We start from the raw sequence: 21,221 nt of genomic DNA, 5'->3' as shown, positions 1-21,221 counted from the left end.
CTAATGAAATTTACTCCGACAAGAAATATAAATTAAGTTTAAAAAACAAACATAAGTAAGGAGACATAAACTTCTGGGGCTTGTCCCAGCACATTCTACTCTAATTTACAACCTTGGAAAACTGCCTCAAGGAAGACTCAGTTGCCCTAGTAACAAGAGTTGAGAACGTAATAATGCTGCCGCCTTGTGGCTGTTTCCCACAACAGCAGCTTTAAACCCAGTGCCAATGGTTGCTTATATAGTCACAAGGACTGCAGGGCTCTAAATGACACAGGCCCTCAAAACATGCCCTGGCGTAGGCAATAGGCAAGAAAATTCAACATATGAGAAATTTTTCAAGAAGTCAATAAGAGGAGGGAAGTTGTACTCACTCTTTAAAAAAAAAGGAAAAGAAAAAAAAGGACATGCCTAAAGCTCAGTATAAGGAATTATAAGCCACAAGCAAATTCAAATTCAAAAAGGTTTCAGTTCACACCAGTCATAACCATCAGCAAAAAGTCTACAAACGATAAATGCTGAGGGGGTTTTAGAGAATTGTGTACCTTCTGGCTGCTGGTGGGATGTAAAGTGGCAACAGCACTAACGCAAACTGAATGGAGCTGCTTGAAAAGGTAAAAATTGAGCTACCATATGATGCGGCAGGGCACCTTTTGGGCCTATAACCTAAGACCACCAGAATAGGAAAGACAGAGGCAGGCAAATGTGCACTGCAGCAATATTGAAAGAGCCAAGACATGGAAGCAAAAAAAACGTCCATAAACAGATGACGGGAAAAAGAAGAAGTGGTATATGGACAGAATGGAATAGTAGCCTCGGGAAAAAAATGAACAATACCGTTTTCAGGACTACAGTTGAGCCTAGAACTAATCATATAACGATAAGTAAGTCAAAAGGGTATGACAAATGTCCTATGATATCATTTATACATGTTATCCTAAGATTGCTACCAATGAACATATTTCCACAGAAAAAGACACTCACAGACTTATCAAATAAACTAATGGTTAGCCAAAATGAAGGGTGGGGGGATGGGTAAATTAGAACTATGGGGTTAACATAAATATACTAATGTAAGTTAAATGTACATAAACATATAACATATAAATGATATGAATTATATAATCACTAATCCCTTCAAAATATACATTCTGTAATCACATACATGGTAACAGGATCCGAAGATGAACAGACATATGTATGAATCATTGAGCAGATTCTGTACAGCCAGACAATCAAAACACTCTAATCAAATTTACTCCGATAAGAAGTAGAAAATAAATTTAAAAAACAAACATAAGTAAGGAGATATAAACTTCTGGGGGCTTGTCCCAGCACATTCCACTCTAGTTTACAACCTCGGAACACTACCTCCAGGAAGACTCTGCTGCCCTAGTAACAAGTGTTGAGAACGTAATAATGCTGCTGCCTTGTGGCTATTTCCCACAACAGCAACTTTAAACCCAGTGCCAATGGTTGCTTATAGACTCACAAGGACTGCAGGGCTGTAAATGACACAGGCCCTCAAAAAATGCCCTGGGGTAGGGAATAGGCAAGAAAATTCAACACATGAGAAATTTTTCAAGAAGACAATAAGAGGAGGGAGGTTGTACTCACTCTGTAAAAAAAAAGGAAAAGAAAAAAAGAGCATGCCTAAAGCTCAGTAAAGGAAATTATTAGCCATATGCAAATTCAAATTCAATAAGGTTTCAGCTCACACCAGTCATGACCAGCAGCAAAAAGTCTACAAACTATAAATGCTGAAGGGGTTTTAGAGAACTGTGTACCTTCTTGGTGCCGGTGGGATATAAAGTGGTAAGAGCACTAACGAAAACTGAATGGAGCTGCTTGAAAAGGTAAAAATTGAGTTAACATATGATGCGGCAGGGCACCTTTTGGGCCTATAATATAAAACCACCAAAATCGGAAAGACAGATGCAGGCAAATATGCACTGCAACAATATTGAAATAGCCAAGACATGGAAGCAAAAAAAAGGTCCATAAACAAATGAATGGACAAAGATGAAGTGGTATACGTACCAAATGGAATAGTAGCCTCGGGAAAAAAAGGAACAATGCCGTTTTCACGACTACAGTTGAGCCTACAAATAATCATATAAGGTTAAGTAAGTCAAAAGGGTATGACAAATATCCTATGATATCATTTATACATGTTATCCTAAGATTGCTACCAAAGAACATATTTCCACAGAAAAAGACACTCACAGACTTATCAAGTAAACTAATGGTTAGCCAAAAGGAAAGGTGGGAGGATGGGTAAATTAGGACTATGGGGTTAATATACATATACTAATGTATGTTAAATGTATATAAACATATAACAGATAAATTATATGAATTATATAATCACCAATACCTTTAAAATATACATTCTGTAATCACATACATGGTAACAGGGTCCAAAGGTGAACAGACATAAGTATGAATCATTGAGCAGATTCTGTACAGCCAGACAATCAACACACTCTAATCAAATTTACTCCGATAAGAAATAGAAACTAAATTTAAAAAACAAACATAAGTAAGGAGACATAAACTTCTGGGGGCTTGTCCCTGCACATTCCACTCTAATTTACAACCTCGGAACCCTACCTCCAGGAAGACTCTTTTGCCCAAGTAACAAGAGTTGAGAACGAAATAATGCTGCCTCCTTGTGGCTGTTTCGCACAAGAGCAGCTTTAAACCCACTGCTAATGGTTGCTTAATAGTCCCAAGGAATGCAGGGCTCTAAATGACACCTGCCCTCAAAAAATGCCCTGGGGTAGGGAATAGGCAGGAAAATTCAACACATGAGAAATTTTTCAAGAAGTCAAGAGAGGAGGGAAGTTGTACCTACTCTTTAACAAAAAAAGGAAACGAAGAAAAAGGATATGGTTAAAGCTCAGTATAAGGAATTATTAGCCACATGTGTTTCCAACCTCCAAAAAGGTTTCAGCTCACACCAGTCAAATGGCCATTAGCAAAAAGTCTACAAACTATAAATGCTGAATGGGTTTTAGACAACTCATACCTACTAGCTGCTGGTGGGATGTAAAGTGGTAAAAGCACTAACAAGAACTGAATGGAGCTGCTTTACAAGGTAAAAATTGAGCTACCATATGATGCGGCAGGGCACCTTTGAGCCTATAAACGAAGACCACCAGGATCGGAAAGACAGAGGCAGGCAAATGTGCACTGCAGTAATATTGAAATAGCCAAGACATGAAAGCAAAAAAAAAGGTCCATAAACATATGAATGGAAAAAGAAGAAGTGGTATATGGACAGAATGGAATAGTAAGCTCGGGAAAAAAATGAACAATGCCGTTTTCTGGACTACAGTTGAGCCTTGAAATAATCATATAAGGTTAAGTAAGTGAAAAGGGTATGACAAACAGCCTATGATATCATTTATACATGTTATCCTAAGATTGCTACCAATGAACATATTTCCACAGAAAAAGACACTCACAGACTTATCAAATAAACTAATGGTTAGCCAAAATGAAAGGTGGGAGGATGGGTAAATTAGGACTATGGGGTTAACATACATATACTAATGTATGTTAAATGTATATAAACATATAACAGATAAACTATATGAATTATATAATCACCAATACCTTGAAAATATATATTTTGTGATCACATACATGGTAACAGGATCCGAAGATGAACAGACATATGTATGAATCATTGAGCAGATTCTGTACAGCCAGACAATCAAAACACTCTATTCAAATTTACTCCGACAAGAAGTATAAATTAAGTTTAAAAAACAAACATAAGTAAGGAGACATAAACTTCTGGGGCTTGTCCCAGCACATTCCACTCTAATTTACAACCTTGGAAAACTGCCTCCAGGAAGACTCAGTTGCCCTAGTAACAAGAGTTGAGAACGTAATAATGCTGCCGCCTTGTGGCTGTTTCCCACAACAGCAGCTTTAAACCCAGTGCCAATGGTTGCTTATATAGTCACAAGGACTGCAGGGCTCTAAATGACACAGGCCCTCAAAACATGCCCTGGCGTAGGCAATAGGCAAGAAAATTCAACATATGAGAAATTTTTCAAGAAGTCAATAAGAGGAGGGAAGTTGTACTCACTCTTTAAAAAAAAGGAAAAGAAAAAAAAGGACATGCCTAAAGCTCAGTATAAGGAATTATAAGCCACAAGCAAATTCAAATTCAAAAAGGTTTCAGTTCACACCAGTCATAACCATCAGCAAAAAGTCTACAAACGATAAATGCTGAGGGGGTTTTAGAGAATTGTGTACCTTCTGGCTGCTGGTGGGATGTAAAGTGGCAACAGCACTAACGCAAACTGAATGGAGCTGCTTGAAAAGGTAAAAATTGAGCTACCATATGATGCGGCAGGGCACCTTTTGGGCCTATAACCTAAGACCACCAGAATAGGAAAGACAGAGGCAGGCAAATGTGCACTGCAGCAATATTGAAAGAGCCAAGACATGGAAGCAAAAAAAACGTCCATAAACAGATGACGGGAAAAAGAAGAAGTGGTATATGGACAGAATGGAATAGTAGCCTCGGGAAAAAAATGAACAATACCGTTTTCAGGACTACAGTTGAGCCTAGAACTAATCATATAACGATAAGTAAGTCAAAAGGGTATGACAAATGTCCTATGATATCATTTATACATGTTATCCTAAGATTGCTACCAATGAACATATTTCCACAGAAAAAGACACTCACAGACTTATCAAATAAACTAATGGTTAGCCAAAATGAAGGGTGGGGGGATGGGTAAATTAGAACTATGGGGTTAACATAAATATACTAATGTAAGTTAAATGTACATAAACATATAACATATAAATGATATGAATTATATAATCACTAATCCCTTCAAAATATACATTCTGTAATCACATACATGGTAACAGGATCCGAAGATGAACAGACATATGTATGAATCATTGAGCAGATTCTGTACAGCCAGACAATCAAAACACTCTAATCAAATTTACTCCGATAAGAAGTAGAAAATAAATTTAAAAAACAAACATAAGTAAGGAGATATAAACTTCTGGGGGCTTGTCCCAGCACATTCCACTCTAGTTTACAACCTCGGAACACTACCTCCAGGAAGACTCTGCTGCCCTAGTAACAAGTGTTGAGAACGTAATAATGCTGCTGCCTTGTGGCTATTTCCCACAACAGCAGCTTTAAACCCAGTGCCAATGGTTGCTTATAGACTCACAAGGACTGCAGGGCTGTAAATGACACAGGCCCTCAAAAAATGCCCTGGGGTAGGGAATAGGCAAGAAAATTCAACACATGAGAAATTTTTCAAGAAGTCAATAAGAGGAGGGAGGTTGTACTCACTCTGTAAAAAAAAAGGAAAAGAAAAAAAGAGCATGCCTAAAGCTCAGTAAAGGAAATTATTAGCCATATGCAAATTCAAATTCAATAAGGTTTCAGCTCACACCAGTCATGACCAGCAGCAAAAAGTCTACAAACTATAAATGCTGAAGGGGTTTTAGAGAACTGTGTACCTTCTTGGTGCCGGTGGGATGTAAAGTGGTAAGAGCACTAACGAAAACTGAATGGAGCTGCTTGAAAAGGTAAAAATTGAGTTAACATATGATGCGGCAGGGCACCTTTTGGGCCTATAATATAAAACCACCAAAATCGGAAAGACAGATGCAGGCAAATATGCACTGCAACAATATTGAAATAGCCAAGACATGGAAGCAAAAAAAAGGTCCATAAACAAATGAATGGACAAAGATGAAGTGGTATACGTACCAAATGGAATAGTAGCCTCGGGAAAAAAAGGAAAAATGCCGTTTTCACGACTACAGTTGAGCCTACAAATAATCATATAAGGTTAAGTAAGTCAAAAGGGTATGACAAATATCCTATAATATCATTTATACATGTTATCCTAAGATTGCTACCAAAGAACATATTTCCACAGAAAAAGACACTCACAGACTTATCAAGTAAACTAATGGTTAGCCAAAAGGAAAGGTGGGAGGATGGGTAAATTAGGACTATGGGGTTAATATACATATACTAATGTATGTTAAATGTATATAAACATATAACAGATAAATTATATGAATTATATAATCACCAATACCTTTAAAATATACATTCTGTAATCACATACATGGTAACAGGGTCCAAAGGTGAACAGACATAAGTATGAATCATTGAGCAGATTCTGTACAGCCAGACAATCAACACACTCTAATCAAATTTACTCCGATAAGAAATAGAAACTAAATTTAAAAAACAAACATAAGTAAGGAGACATAAACTGCTGGGGGCTTGTCCCTGCACATTCCACTCTAATTTACAACCTCGGAACCCTACCTCCAGGAAGACTCTTTTGCCCAAGTAACAAGAGTAGAGAACGTAATAATGCTGCCGCCTTGTGGCTGTTTCGCACAAGAGCAGCTTTAAACCCACTGCTAATGGTTGCTTAATAGTCCCAAGGAATGCAGGGCTCTAAATGACACCTGCCCTCAAAAAATGCCCTGGGGTAGGGAATAGGCAGGAAAATTCAACACATGAGAAATTTTTCAAGAAGTCAAGAGAGGAGGGAAGTTGTACCTACTCTTTAACAAAAAAAGGAAACGAAGAAAAAGGATATGGTTAAAGCTCAGTATAAGGAATTATTAGCCACATGTGTTTCCAACCTCCAAAAAGGTTTCAGCTCACACCAGTCAAATGGCCATTAGCAAAAAGTCTACAAACTATAAATGCTGAATGGGTTTTAGACAACTCATACCTACTAGCTGCTGGTGGGATGTAAAGTGGTAAAAGCACTAACAAGAACTGAATGGAGCTGCTTTACAAGGTAAAAATTGAGCTACCATATGATGCGGCAGGGCACCTTTGAGCCTATAAACGAAGACCACCAGGATCGGAAAGACAGAGGCAGGCAAATGTGCACTGCAGTAATATTGAAATAGCCAAGACATGAAAGCAAAAAAAAAGGTCCATAAACATATGAATGGAAAAAGAAGAAGTGGTATATGGACAGAATGGAATAGTAAGCTCGGGAAAAAAATGAACAATGCCGTTTTCTGGACTACAGTTGAGCCTTGAAATAATCATATAAGGTTAAGTAAGTGAAAAGGGTATGACAAACAGCCTATGATATCATTTATACATGTTATCCTAAGATTGCTACCAATGAACATATTTCCACAGAAAAAGACACTCACAGACTTATCAAATAAACTAATGGTTAGCCAAAATGAAAGGTGGGAGGATGGGTAAATTAGGACTATGGGGTTAACATACATATACTAATGTATGTTAAATGTATATAAACATATAACATATAAATTACATGAATTATATCATCACCAATACCTTCAAAATATACATTTTGTGATCACATACATGGTAACAGGATCCGAAGATGAACAGACGTATGTATGAATCATTGAGCAGATTCTGTACAGCCAGACAATCAAAAAACTCTAATGAAATTTACTCCGACAAGAAATATAAATTAAGTTTAAAAAACAAACATAAGTAAGGAGACATAAACTTCTGGGGCTTGTCCCAGCACATTCTACTCTAATTTACAACCTTGGAAAACTGCCTCAAGGAAGACTCAGTTGCCCTAGTAACAAGAGTTGAGAACGTAATAATGCTGCCGCCTTGTGGCTGTTTCCCACAACAGCAGCTTTAAACCCAGTGCCAATGGTTGCTTATATAGTCACAAGGACTGCAGGGCTCTAAATGACACAGGCCCTCAAAACATGCCCTGGCGTAGGCAATAGGCAAGAAAATTCAACATATGAGAAATTTTTCAAGAAGTCAATAAGAGGAGGGAAGTTGTACTCACTCTTTAAAAAAAAAGGAAAAGAAAAAAAAGGACATGCCTAAAGCTCAGTATAAGGAATTATAAGCCACAAGCAAATTCAAATTCAAAAAGGTTTCAGTTCACACCAGTCATAACCATCAGCAAAAAGTCTACAAACGATAAATGCTGAGGGGGTTTTAGAGAATTGTGTACCTTCTGGCTGCTGGTGGGATGTAAAGTGGCAACAGCACTAACGCAAACTGAATGGAGCTGCTTGAAAAGGTAAAAATTGAGCTACCATATGATGCGGCAGGGCACCTTTTGGGCCTATAACCTAAGACCACCAGAATAGGAAAGACAGAGGCAGGCAAATGTGCACTGCAGCAATATTGAAAGAGCCAAGACATGGAAGCAAAAAAAACGTCCATAAACAGATGACGGGAAAAAGAAGAAGTGGTATATGGACAGAATGGAATAGTAGCCTCGGGAAAAAAATGAACAATACCGTTTTCAGGACTACAGTTGAGCCTAGAACTAATCATATAACGATAAGTAAGTCAAAAGGGTATGACAAATGTCCTATGATATCATTTATACATGTTATCCTAAGATTGCTACCAATGAACATATTTCCACAGAAAAAGACACTCACAGACTTATCAAATAAACTAATGGTTAGCCAAAATGAAGGGTGGGGGGATGGGTAAATTAGAACTATGGGGTTAACATAAATATACTAATGTAAGTTAAATGTACATAAACATATAACATATAAATGATATGAATTATATAATCACTAATCCCTTCAAAATATACATTCTGTAATCACATACATGGTAACAGGATCCGAAGATGAACAGACATATGTATGAATCATTGAGCAGATTCTGTACAGCCAGACAATCAAAACACTCTAATCAAATTTACTCCGATAAGAAGTAGAAAATAAATTTAAAAAACAAACATAAGTAAGGAGATATAAACTTCTGGGGGCTTGTCCCAGCACATTCCACTCTAGTTTACAACCTCGGAACACTACCTCCAGGAAGACTCTGCTGCCCTAGTAACAAGTGTTGAGAACGTAATAATGCTGCTGCCTTGTGGCTATTTCCCACAACAGCAACTTTAAACCCAGTGCCAATGGTTGCTTATAGACTCACAAGGACTGCAGGGCTGTAAATGACACAGGCCCTCAAAAAATGCCCTGGGGTAGGGAATAGGCAAGAAAATTCAACACATGAGAAATTTTTCAAGAAGACAATAAGAGGAGGGAGGTTGTACTCACTCTGTAAAAAAAAAGGAAAAGAAAAAAAGAGCATGCCTAAAGCTCAGTAAAGGAAATTATTAGCCATATGCAAATTCAAATTCAATAAGGTTTCAGCTCACACCAGTCATGACCAGCAGCAAAAAGTCTACAAACTATAAATGCTGAAGGGGTTTTAGAGAACTGTGTACCTTCTTGGTGCCGGTGGGATATAAAGTGGTAAGAGCACTAACGAAAACTGAATGGAGCTGCTTGAAAAGGTAAAAATTGAGTTAACATATGATGCGGCAGGGCACCTTTTGGGCCTATAATATAAAACCACCAAAATCGGAAAGACAGATGCAGGCAAATATGCACTGCAACAATATTGAAATAGCCAAGACATGGAAGCAAAAAAAAGGTCCATAAACAAATGACTGGACAAAGATGAAGTGGTATACGTACCAAATGGAATAGTAGCCTCGGGAAAAAAAGGAACAATGCCGTTTTCACGACTACAGTTGAGCCTACAAATAATCATATAAGGTTAAGTAAGTCAAAAGGGTATGACAAATATCCTATGATATCATTTATACATGTTATCCTAAGATTGCTACCAAAGAACATATTTCCACAGAAAAAGACACTCACAGACTTATCAAGTAAACTAATGGTTAGCCAAAAGGAAAGGTGGGAGGATGGGTAAATTAGGACTATGGGGTTAATATACATATACTAATGTATGTTAAATGTATATAAACATATAACAGATAAATTATATGAATTATATAATCACCAATACCTTTAAAATATACATTCTGTAATCACATACATGGTAACAGGGTCCAAAGGTGAACAGACATAAGTATGAATCATTGAGCAGATTCTGTACAGCCAGACAATCAACACACTCTAATCAAATTTACTCCGATAAGAAATAGAAACTAAATTTAAAAAACAAACATAAGTAAGGAGACATAAACTTCTGGGGGCTTGTCCCTGCACATTCCACTCTAATTTACAACCTCGGAACCCTACCTCCAGGAAGACTCTTTTGCCCAAGTAACAAGAGTTGAGAACGTAATAATGCTGCCGCCTTGTGGCTGTTTCGCACAAGAGCAGCTTTAAACCCACTGCTAATGGTTGCTTAATAGTCCCAAGGAATGCAGGGATCTAAATGACACCTGCCCTCAAAAAATGCCCTGGGGTAGGGAATAGGCAGGAAAATTCAACACATGAGAAATTTTTCAAGAAGTCAAGAGAGGAGGGAAGTTGTACCTACTCTTTAACAAAAAAAGGAAACGAAGAAAAAGGATATGGTTAAAGCTCAGTATAAGGAATTATTAGCCACATGTGTTTCCAACCTCCAAAAAGGTTTCAGCTCACACCAGTCAAATGGCCATTAGCAAAAAGTCTACAAACTATAAATGCTGAATGGGTTTTAGACAACTCATACCTACTAGCTGCTGGTGGGATGTAAAGTGGTAAAAGCACTAACAAGAACTGAATGGAGCTGCTTTACAAGGTAAAAATTGAGCTACCATATGATGCGGCAGGGCACCTTTGAGCCTATAAACGAAGACCACCAGGATCGGAAAGACAGAGGCAGGCAAATGTGCACTGCAGTAATATTGAAATAGCCAACACATGAAAGCAAAAAAAAAGGTCCATAAACATATGAATGGAAAAAGAAGAAGTGGTATATGGACAGAATGGAATAGTAAGCTCGGGAAAAAAATGAACAATGCCGTTTTCTGGACTACAGTTGAGCCTTGAAATAATCATATAAGGTTAAGTAAGTGAAAAGGGTATGACAAACAGCCTATGATATCATTTATACATGTTATCCTAAGATTGCTACCAATGAACATATTTCCACAGAAAAAGACACTCACAGACTTATCAAATAAACTAATGGTTAGCCAAAATGAAAGGTGGGAGGATGGGTAAATTAGGACTATGGGGTTAACATACATATACTAATGTATGTTAAATGTATATAAACGTATAACATATAAAGTATATGAATTATATAATCACGAATACCTTTAAAATATATATTCTGTAATCACATACATGGTAACAGGATCCGAAGATGAAGAAACATAAATATGAATCAATGAGCAGATTCTGTACAGCCAGAAAATCAAAACACTCTAATCAGATTTACTCCGATAAGAAATAGAAATTAAATTTAAAAAACAAACATAAGTAAGGAGACATAAACTTCTGGGGGCTTGTCCCAGCACATTCCACTCTAATTTCCAACCTTGGAACACTACCTCCAGGAAGAGTCTTTTGCCCCATTAACAAGAGTTGAGGACGTAATAATGCTGCCGCCATGTGGCTGTTTCCCACAGCAGCAGCTTTAAACCCAGTGCCAATGGTTGCTTACATAGTCACAAGGACTGCAGGGCTGTAAATGACACAGGCCCTCAAGAAATGCCCTGGGGTAGGGAATAGGCAAGAAAATTCAACACATGAGAAATTTTTCAAGAAGTCAATAAGAGGAGGGAAGTTGTACTCACTCTTTAAAAAAAAGGAAAACAAAAAAAAGGACATGCCTAAAGCTCAGTATAAGGAATTATTAGCCACATGCAAATTCAAATTCAAAAAGGTTTCAGCTCACACCAGTCATAACCATCAGCAAAAAGTCTACAAACGATAAATGCTGAAGGGGTTTTAGAGAACTGTGTACCTTCAAGCTGCTGCTGGGATGTAACGTGGTAACAACACTAATGCAAACTGAATGGAGATGCTTGAAAAGGTAAAAATTGAGCTACCATATGATGCGGCATGGCACCTTTTGGGCCTATAACCTAAGACCACCAGAATCTGAAAAACACAGGCAGGCAAATGTGCACTGCAGCAATATTGAAATAGCCAAGACATGGAAGCAGAAAATAGGTCCATAAACAGATGAATGGACAAAGACGAAGTGGTATACGTACCAAATGTAATAGTAGCCTCGCGAAAAAAATGAACAATGCCGTTTTCAGGACTACAGTTGAGCCTAGAAATAATCATATAAGGTTAAGTAAGTGAAAAGGGTATGACAAACATCCTATGATATCATTTATACATGTTATCCTAAGATTGCTACCAATGAACATATTTCCACAGAAAAACACACTCACAGACTTACCAAAGAAACTAATGGTTAGCCAAAATGAAAGGTGGGAGGATGGGTAAATTAGGACTATGGGGTTAACATACATATACTAATGTATGTTAAATGTATATAAACATATAACAGATAAACTATATGAATTATATAATCACCAATACCTTGAAAATATATATTTTGTGATCACATACATGGTAACAGGATCCGAAGATGAACAGACATATGTATGAATCATTGAGCAGATTCTGTACAGCCAGACAATCAAAACACTCTAATCAAATTTACTCCGACAAGAAGTATAAATTAAGTTTAAAAAACAAACATAAGTAAGGAGACATAAACTTCTGGGGCTTGTCCCAGCACATTCCACTCTAATTTACAACCTTGGAAAACTGCCTCCAGGAAGACTCAGTTGCCCTAGTAACAAGAGTTGAGAACGTAATAATGCTGCCGCCTTGTGGCTGTTTCCCACAACAGCAGCTTTAAACCCAGTGCCAATGGTTGCTTATATAGTCACAAGGACTGCAGGGCTCTAAATGACACAGGCCCTCAAAACATGCCCTGGCGTAGGCAATAGGCAAGAAAATTCAACATATGAGAAATTTTTCAAGAAGTCAATAAGAGGAGGGAAGTTGTACTCACTCTTTAAAAAAAAAGGAAAAGAAAAAAAAGGACATGCCTAAAGCTCAGTATAAGGAATTATAAGCCACAAGCAAATTCAAATTCAAAAAGGTTTCAGTTCACACCAGTCATAACCATCAGCAAAAAGTCTACAAACGATAAATGCTGAGGGGGTTTTAGAGAACTGTGTACCTTCTGGCTGCTGGTGGGATGTAAAGTGGCAAGAGCACTAACGCAAACTGAATGGAGCTGTGCTTGAAAAGGTAAAAATTGAGCTACCATATGATGCGGCAGGGCACCTTTTGGGCCTATAACCTAAGACCACCAGAATCGGAAAGACAGAGGCAGGCAAATGTGCACTGCAGCAATATTGAAAGAGCCAAGACATGGAAGCAAAAAAAGGTCCATAAACAAATGACGGGAAAAAGAAGAAGTGGTATATGGACAGAATGGAATAGTAGCCTCGGGAAAAAGATGAACAATGCCGTTTTCAGGACTACAGTTGAGCCTAGAAATAATCATATAACGATAAGTAAGTCAAAAGGGTATGACAAATGTCCTATGATATCATTTATACATGTTATCCTAAGATTGCTACCAATGAACATATTTCCACAGAAAAAGACACTCACAGACTTATCAAATAAACTAATGGTTAGCCAAAATGAAAGGTGGGGGGATGGGTAAATTAGGACTATGGGGTTAACATGAATATACTAATGTAAGTTAAATGTACATAAACATATAACATATAAATGATATGAATTATATAATCACCAATCCCTTCAAAATATACATTCTGTAATCACATACATGGTAACAGGTTCCGAAGATGAACAGACATATGTATGAATCATTGAGCAGATTCTGTACAGCCAGACAATCAAAACACTCTAATCAAATTTACTCCGATAAGAAGTAGAAAATAAATTTAAAAAACAAACATAAGTAAGGAGATATAAACTTCTGGGGGCTTGTCCCAGCACATTCCACTCTAGTTTACAACCTCGGAACACTACCTCCAGGAAGACTCTGCTGCCCTAGTAACAAGTGTTGAGAACGTAATAATGCTGCTGCCTTGTGGCTATTTCCCACAACAGCAGCTTTAAACCCAGTGCCAATGGTTGCTTATAGACTCACAAGGACTGCAGGGCTGTAAATGACACAGGCCCTCAAAAAATGAACTGGGGTAGGGAATAGGCAAGAAAATTCAACACATGAGAAATTTTTCAAGAAGTCAATAAGAGGAGGGAGGTTGTATTCACTCTTTAAAAAAAAAGGAAAAGAAAAAAAGGGCATGCCTAAAGCTCAGTAAAGGAAATTATTAGCCATATGCAAATTCAAATTCAATAAGGTTTCAGCTCACACCAGTCATGACCAGCAGCAAAAAGTCTACAAACTATAAATGCTGAAGGGGTTTTAGAGAACTGTGTACCTTCTTGGTGCCGATGGGATGTAAAGTGGTAAGAGCACTAATGAAAACTGAATGGAGCTGCTTGAAAAGGTAAAAATTGAGTTAACATATGATGCGGCAGGGCACCTTTTGGGCCTATAATATAAAACCACCAAAATCGGAAAGACAGATGCAGGCAAATATGCACTGCAACAATATTGAAATAGCCAAGACATGGAAGCAAAAAAAAGGTCCATAAACAAATGAATGGACAAAGATGAAGTGGTATACGTACCAAATGGAATAGTAGCCTCGGGAAAAAAAGGAACAATGCCGTTTTCACGACTACAGTTGAGCCTACAAATAATCATATAAGGTTAAGTAAGTCAAAAGGGTATGACAAATATCCTATGATATCATTTATACATGTTATCCTAAGATTGCTACCAAAGAACATATTTCCACAGAAAAAGACACTCACAGACTTATCAAGTAAACTAATGGTTAGCCAAAAGGAAAGGTGGGAGGATGGGTAAATTAGGACTATGGGGTTAATATACATATACTAATGTATGTTAAATGTATATAAACATATAACAGATAAATTATATGAATTATATAATCACCAATACCTTTAAAATATACATTCTGTAATCACATACATGGTAACAGGGTCCAAAGGTGAACAGACATAAGTATGAATCATTGAGCAGATTCTGTACAGCCAGACAATCAACACACTCTAATCAAATTTACTCCGATAAGAAATAGAAACTAAATTTAAAAAACAAACATAAGTAAGGAGACATAAACTTCTGGGGGCTTGTCCCTGCACATTCCACTCTAATTTACAACCTCGGAACCCTACCTCCAGGAAGACTCTTTTGCCCAAGTAACAAGAGTAGAGAACGTAATAATGCTGCCGCCTTGTGGCTGTTTCGCACAAGAGCAGCTTTAAACCCACTGCTAAAGGTTGCTTAATAGTCCCAAGGAATGCAGGGCTCTAAATGACACCTGCCCTCAAAAAATGCCCTGGGGTAGGGAATAGGCAGGAAAATTCAACACATGAGAAATTTTTCAAGAAGTCAAGAGAGGAGGGAAGTTGTACCTACTCTTTAACAAAAAAAGGAAACGAAGAAAAAGGATATGGTTAAAGCTCAGTATAAGGAATTATTAGCCACATGCGTTTCCAACCTCCAAAAAGGTTTCAGCTCACACCAGTCAAATGGCCATTAGCAAAAAGTCTACAAACTATAAATGCTGAATGGGTTTTAGACAACTCATACCTACTAGCTGCTGGTGGGATGTAAAGTGGTAAAAGCACTAACAAGAACTGAATGGAGCTGCTTTACAAGGTAAAAATTGAGCTACCATATGATGCGGCAGGGCACTTTTGAGCCTATAAACGAAGACCACCAGGATCGGAAAGACAGAGGCAGGCAAATGTGCACTGCAGTAATATTGAAATAGCCAAGACATGAAAGCAAAAAAAAAGGTCCATAAACATATGAATGGAAAAAGAAGAAGTGGTATATGGACAGAATGGAATAGTAAGCTCGGGAAAAAAATGAACAATGCCGTTTTCTGGACTACAGTTGAGCCTTGAAATAATCATATAAGGTTAAGTAAGTGAAAAGGGTATGACAAACAGCCTATGATATCATTTATACATGTTATCCTAAGATTGCTACCAAAGAACATATTTCCACAGAAAAAGACACTCACAGACTTATCAAGTAAACTAATGGTTAGCCAAAAGGAAAGGTGGGAGGATGGGTAAATTAGGACTATGGGGTTAATATACATATACTAATGTATGTTAAATGTATATAAACATATAACAGATAAATTATATGAATTATATAATCACCAATACCTTTAAAATATACATTCTGTAATCACATACATGGTAACAGGGTCCAAAGGTGAACAGACATAAGTATGAATCATTGAGCAGATTCTGTACAGCCAGACAATCAACACACTCTAATCAAATTTACTCCGATAAGAAATAGAAACTAAATTTAAAAAACAAACATAAGTAAGGAGACATAAACTTCTGGGGGCTTGTCCCTGCACATTCCACTCTAATTTACAACCTCGGAACCCTACCTCCAGGAAGACTCTTTTGCCCAAGTAACAAGAGTAGAGAACGTAATAATGCTGCCGCCTTGTGGCTGTTTCGCACAAGAGCAGCTTTAAACCCACTGCTAATGGTTGCTTAATAGTCCCAAGGAATGCAGGGCTCTAAATGACACCTGCCCTCAAAAAATGCCCTGGGGTAGGGTATAGGCAGGAAAATTCAACACATGAGAAATTTTTCAAGAAGTCAAGAGAGGAGGGAAGTTGTACCTACTCTTTAACAAAAAAAGGAAACGAAGAAAAAGGATATGGTTAAAGCTCAGTATAAGGAATTATTAGCCACATGCGTTTCCAACCTCCAAAAAGGTTTCAGCTCACACCAGTCAAATGGCCATTAGCAAAAAGTCTACAAACTATAAATGCTGAATGGGGTTTAGACAACTCATACCTACTAGCTGCTGGTGGGATGTAAAGTGGTAAAAGCACTAACAAGAACTGAATGGAGCTGCTTTACAAGGTAAAAATTGAGCTACCATATGATGCGGCAGGGCACCTTTGAGCCTATAAACGAAGACCACCAGGATCGGAAAGACAGAGGCAGGCAAATGTGCACTGCAGTAATATTGAAATAGCCAAGACATGAAAGCAAAAAAAAAGGTCCATAAACATATGAATGGAAAAAGAAGAAGTGGTATATGGACAGAATGGAATAGTAAGCTCGGGAAAAAAATGAACAATGCCGTTTTCTGGACTACAGTTGAGCCTTGAAATAATCATATAAGGTTAAGTAAGTGAAAAGGGTATGACAAACAGCCTATGATATCATTTATACATGTTATCCTAAGATTGCTACCAATGAACATATTTCCACAGAAAAACACACTCACAGACTTACCAAAGAAACTAATGGTTAGCCAAAATGAAAGGTGGGAGGATGGGTAAATTAGGACTATGGGGTTAACATACATATACTAATGTATGTTAAATGTATATAAACATATAACAGATAAACTATATTAATTATATAATCACCAATACCTTGAAAATATATATTTTGTGATCACATACATGGTAACAGGATCCGAAGATGAACAGACATATGTATGAATCATTGAGCAGATTCTGTACAGCCAGACAATCAAAACACTCTAATCAAATTTACTCCGATAAGAAAGACAAATTAAATTTAAAAAACAAACATAAGTAAGGAGACATAAACTTCTGGGGGCTTGTCCCAGCACATTGCACTCTAATTTACAAGCTCGGAACACTACCTCCAGGAAGACTCTGTTGTCCTAGTAACAAGACTTGAGAACGTAATAATGCTGCCGCCTTGTGGCTGTCTCCCAAAACAGTAGCTTTAAACCCAGTGACAATGGTTGCTTATATAGTCACAAGGACTGCAGGGCTGTAAATGACACAGGCCCTCAAAAATTGCCCTGGAGTAGGGAATAGGCAAGAAAATCCAACACATGAGAAATTTTTCAAGAAGTCAATAAGAGGAGGGGAGTTGTACTCACTCTTTAAAAAAAAAAAAGGAAAAGAAAAAAAAGGACATACCTAAAGCTTAGTATAAGGAATTATTAGCCACATACAAATTCAAATTCAAAAAGGTTTCAGCTCACACCAGTCATTACCATCAGCAAAATGTCTACAAACTATAAATGCTGAAGGGGGTTTAGAGATCTGTGTACCTTCTAGCTGCTGGTGGGATGTAAAGTGGCAACAGCACTAACGCAAACTGAATGGAGCTGCTTGAAAAGGTAAAAATTGAGCTACCATATGATGCGGCAGGGCACCTTTTGGGCCTATTACCTAAGACCACCAGATTCGGAAAGAGAGAGGCAGGCAAATGTGCATTGCAACAATATTGAAATAGCCAAGACATGGAAGCAAAAAAAAGGTCCATAAACAGATGAATGGACAAAGACGAAGTGGGATACGTACCAAATGGAATAGTAGCCTCGGAAAAAAAATGAACAATGCCGTTTTCAGGACTACAGTTGAGCCTAGAAATAATCATATAAGGTTAAGTAAGTCAAAAGGGTATGACAAATATCCTAGGACATCATTTATACATGTTATCCTAAGATTGCTACCAATAAACATATTTCCACACAAAAAGACACTCACAGACTTATCAAATAAACTAATGGCTACCAAAATGAAAGGTGGGAGGATGGGTAAATTAGGACTATGGGGTTAAAATACATATACTAATGTATGTTAAATGTATATAAACATATAACATATGAAATATATAAATTATATAATCACCAATACCTTTAAAATATACATTCTGTAATCACATACATGCTAACAGGTTCGAAGATGAACAGACATATGTGTGAATCATTGAGCAGATTCTGTACAGCCAGAAAACCACAACACTCTAATCAAATTTACTCCGATAAGAAATAGAAATTAAATTTTAAAAAAAAACATAAGTTAGGAGACATAAACTTCTGGAGGCTTGTCCCAGCATATTGCACTCTAATTTACAAGCTCAGAACACTACCTCCAGGAAGACTCTGTTCTCCTAGTAACAAGACTTGAGAACGCAATAATGCTGCCGCCTTGTGGCTGTTTCCCACAACAGCAGCTTTAAACCCAGTGCCAAAGGTTGCTTAATAGTCACAAGGACTGCAGGGCTCTAAATGACACCTGCCTTCAAAAAATGCCCTGGGGTAGGGAAGTGGCAAGAACATTCAACACATGAGAAACTTTTCAAGAAGTCAATAAGAGGAGGGAAGTTGTACTCACTCTTTAAAACAAAAGGAAAAGAAAAAAATGACATGCCTAAAGCTCAGTATAAGGAATTATTAGCCACATGCAAATTCAAATTCAAAAAGGTTTCAGGTAACACCACTCATGACCATCATCAAAAAGTCTACAAACTATAAATGCTGAAGGGGTTTTAGAGGAATGTGTACCTTCTAGCTGCTGGTGGGATGTAAAGAAGTAATACCACTAATGCAAACTGAATGGAGCTGCTTGAAAAGGTAAAAATTGAGTTACCATACGATGCGGCAGGGCACCTTTTGGGCCTATTACCTAAGACCACCAGAATCGGAAAGACAGAGGCAGGCAAATGTGCACTGCAACAATACTGAAATAGCCAAGACATGGAAGCAAAAAAAGGTCCATAAACAGATGAATGGACAAAGACGAAATGGTATACGTACCAAATGGAATAGTAGCCTCTGGAAAAAAATGAACAATGTTGTTTTCAGGACTAGAGTTGAGCCTAGAAATAATCATATAAGGTTAAGTAAGTCAAAAGGGTATGACAAATATCCTATGATATCATTTATACATGTTATCCTAAGATTGCTACCAATGAACATATTTCCACAGAAAAAGACACTCACAGACTTATCATATAAACTAATGGTTAGCCAAAATGAAAGGTGGGAGGATGGGTAAATTAGGACTATGGGGTTAACATACATATACTAATGTATGTTAAATGTATATAAACATATAACATATAAATGATATGAATTATATATTCACCAATACCTTCAAAATATACATTCTGTAATCACATACATGGTAACAGGATCCGAAGATGAACAGACATATGTATGAATCATTGAGCAGATTCTGTACAGCCAGAAAACCACAACACTCTAATCAAATTTACTCCGATAAGAAATAGAAATTAAATTTAAAAAACAAACATAAGTTAGGAGACATAAACTTTTGGGGGCTTGTCCCAGCACATTGCACTCTAATTTACAAGCTCGGAACACTACCTCCAGGAAGACTGTGTTGTCCTAGTAACAAGACTTGAGAACGTAATAATGCTGCCGCCTTGTGGCTGCTTCCCACAACAGTAGCTTTAAACCCAGTGCCAATGGTTGCTTATATAGTCACAAGGACTGCAGGGCTGTAAAAGACACAGGCCCTCAAAAAATGCCCTAGGGTAGGGAATAGGCAAGAAAATTCAACACATAAGAAACTTTTCAAGAAATCAATAAGAGGAGGGAAGTTGTACTCACTCATTTTAAAAAAAAGGAAAAGAAAAAATAGGACATGCCTAAAGCTCAGCATAAGGAATTATTAGCCACATGCGTATCCAACCTCCAAAAAGGTTTCAGCTCACACCAGTCATGACCATCAGCAAAAAGTCTACAAACTATAAATGCTGAAGGGGTTTTAGAGAAGTGTGTACCTTCTAGCTGCTGGTGGGATATAAAGTCGTAACAGCACTAACGCAAACTGAATCGAGCTGCTTGAAAACGTAAAAATTGAGCTACCATATGATGCGGCAGGGCACCTTTTGGGCCTATAAACTAAGACCACCAGAATCGGAAAGACAGAGGCAGGCAAATGTGCACTGCAACAATACTGAAATAGCAAAGACATGGAAGCAAAAAAAAAGGTCCATAAACAGATGAATGGACAAAGACGAAGTGGGATACGTACCAAATGGAATAGTAGCCTCGGGAAAAAAATGAACAATGCCGTTTTCAGGACTACAGTTGAGCCTAGAAATAATCATATAAGGTTAAGTAAGTCAAAAGGGTATGACAAATATCCTATGACATCATTTATACATGTTATCCTAAGATTGCTACCAATGAACATATTTCCACAGAAAGAGACACTCACAGACTTATCAAATAAACTAATGGCTAGCCAAAATGAAAGGTGGGAGGATGGGTAAATTAGGACAATGGGGTTAAAATACATATACTAATGTATGTTAAATGTATATAAACATATAACATATGAAATATATAAATTATATAATCACCAATACCTTTAAAATATACATTCTGTAATCACATACATGCTAACAGGTTCGAAGATGAACAGACATATGTATGAATCATTGAGCAGATTCTGTACAGCCAGAAAACCACAACACTCTAATCAAATTTACTCCGATAAGAAATAGAAATTAAATTTAAAAAACAAACATAAGTTAGGAGACATAAACTTCTGGGGGCTTGTCCCAGCACA

General features: G+C 37.4%; 1 long non-coding RNA gene across 1 annotated transcript; it reads right to left on the bottom strand.

The window, feature by feature from the left end:
* Positions 1–9,486: 9,486 nt before the first annotated feature.
* LOC309653810 lies at positions 9,487–20,794 on the bottom strand. Its single transcript, XR_014259529.1, has 3 exons — positions 20,682–20,794; positions 13,222–13,283; positions 9,487–9,554 (listed from the first exon to the last, which is right to left on the bottom strand). It is a non-coding gene; the product is annotated as an uncharacterized lncRNA (long non-coding RNA).
* Between the last annotated feature and the right edge of the window lie 427 nt (positions 20,795–21,221).

This window comes from Balaenoptera physalus (assembly GCF_965194825.1).
Source record: "Balaenoptera physalus genome assembly, contig: HAP1_SCAFFOLD_1218, whole genome shotgun sequence".
Lineage (NCBI taxonomy): Eukaryota > Metazoa > Chordata > Mammalia > Artiodactyla > Balaenopteridae > Balaenoptera > Balaenoptera physalus.
This window is presented reverse-complemented; position numbering and strand designations above follow the sequence as displayed.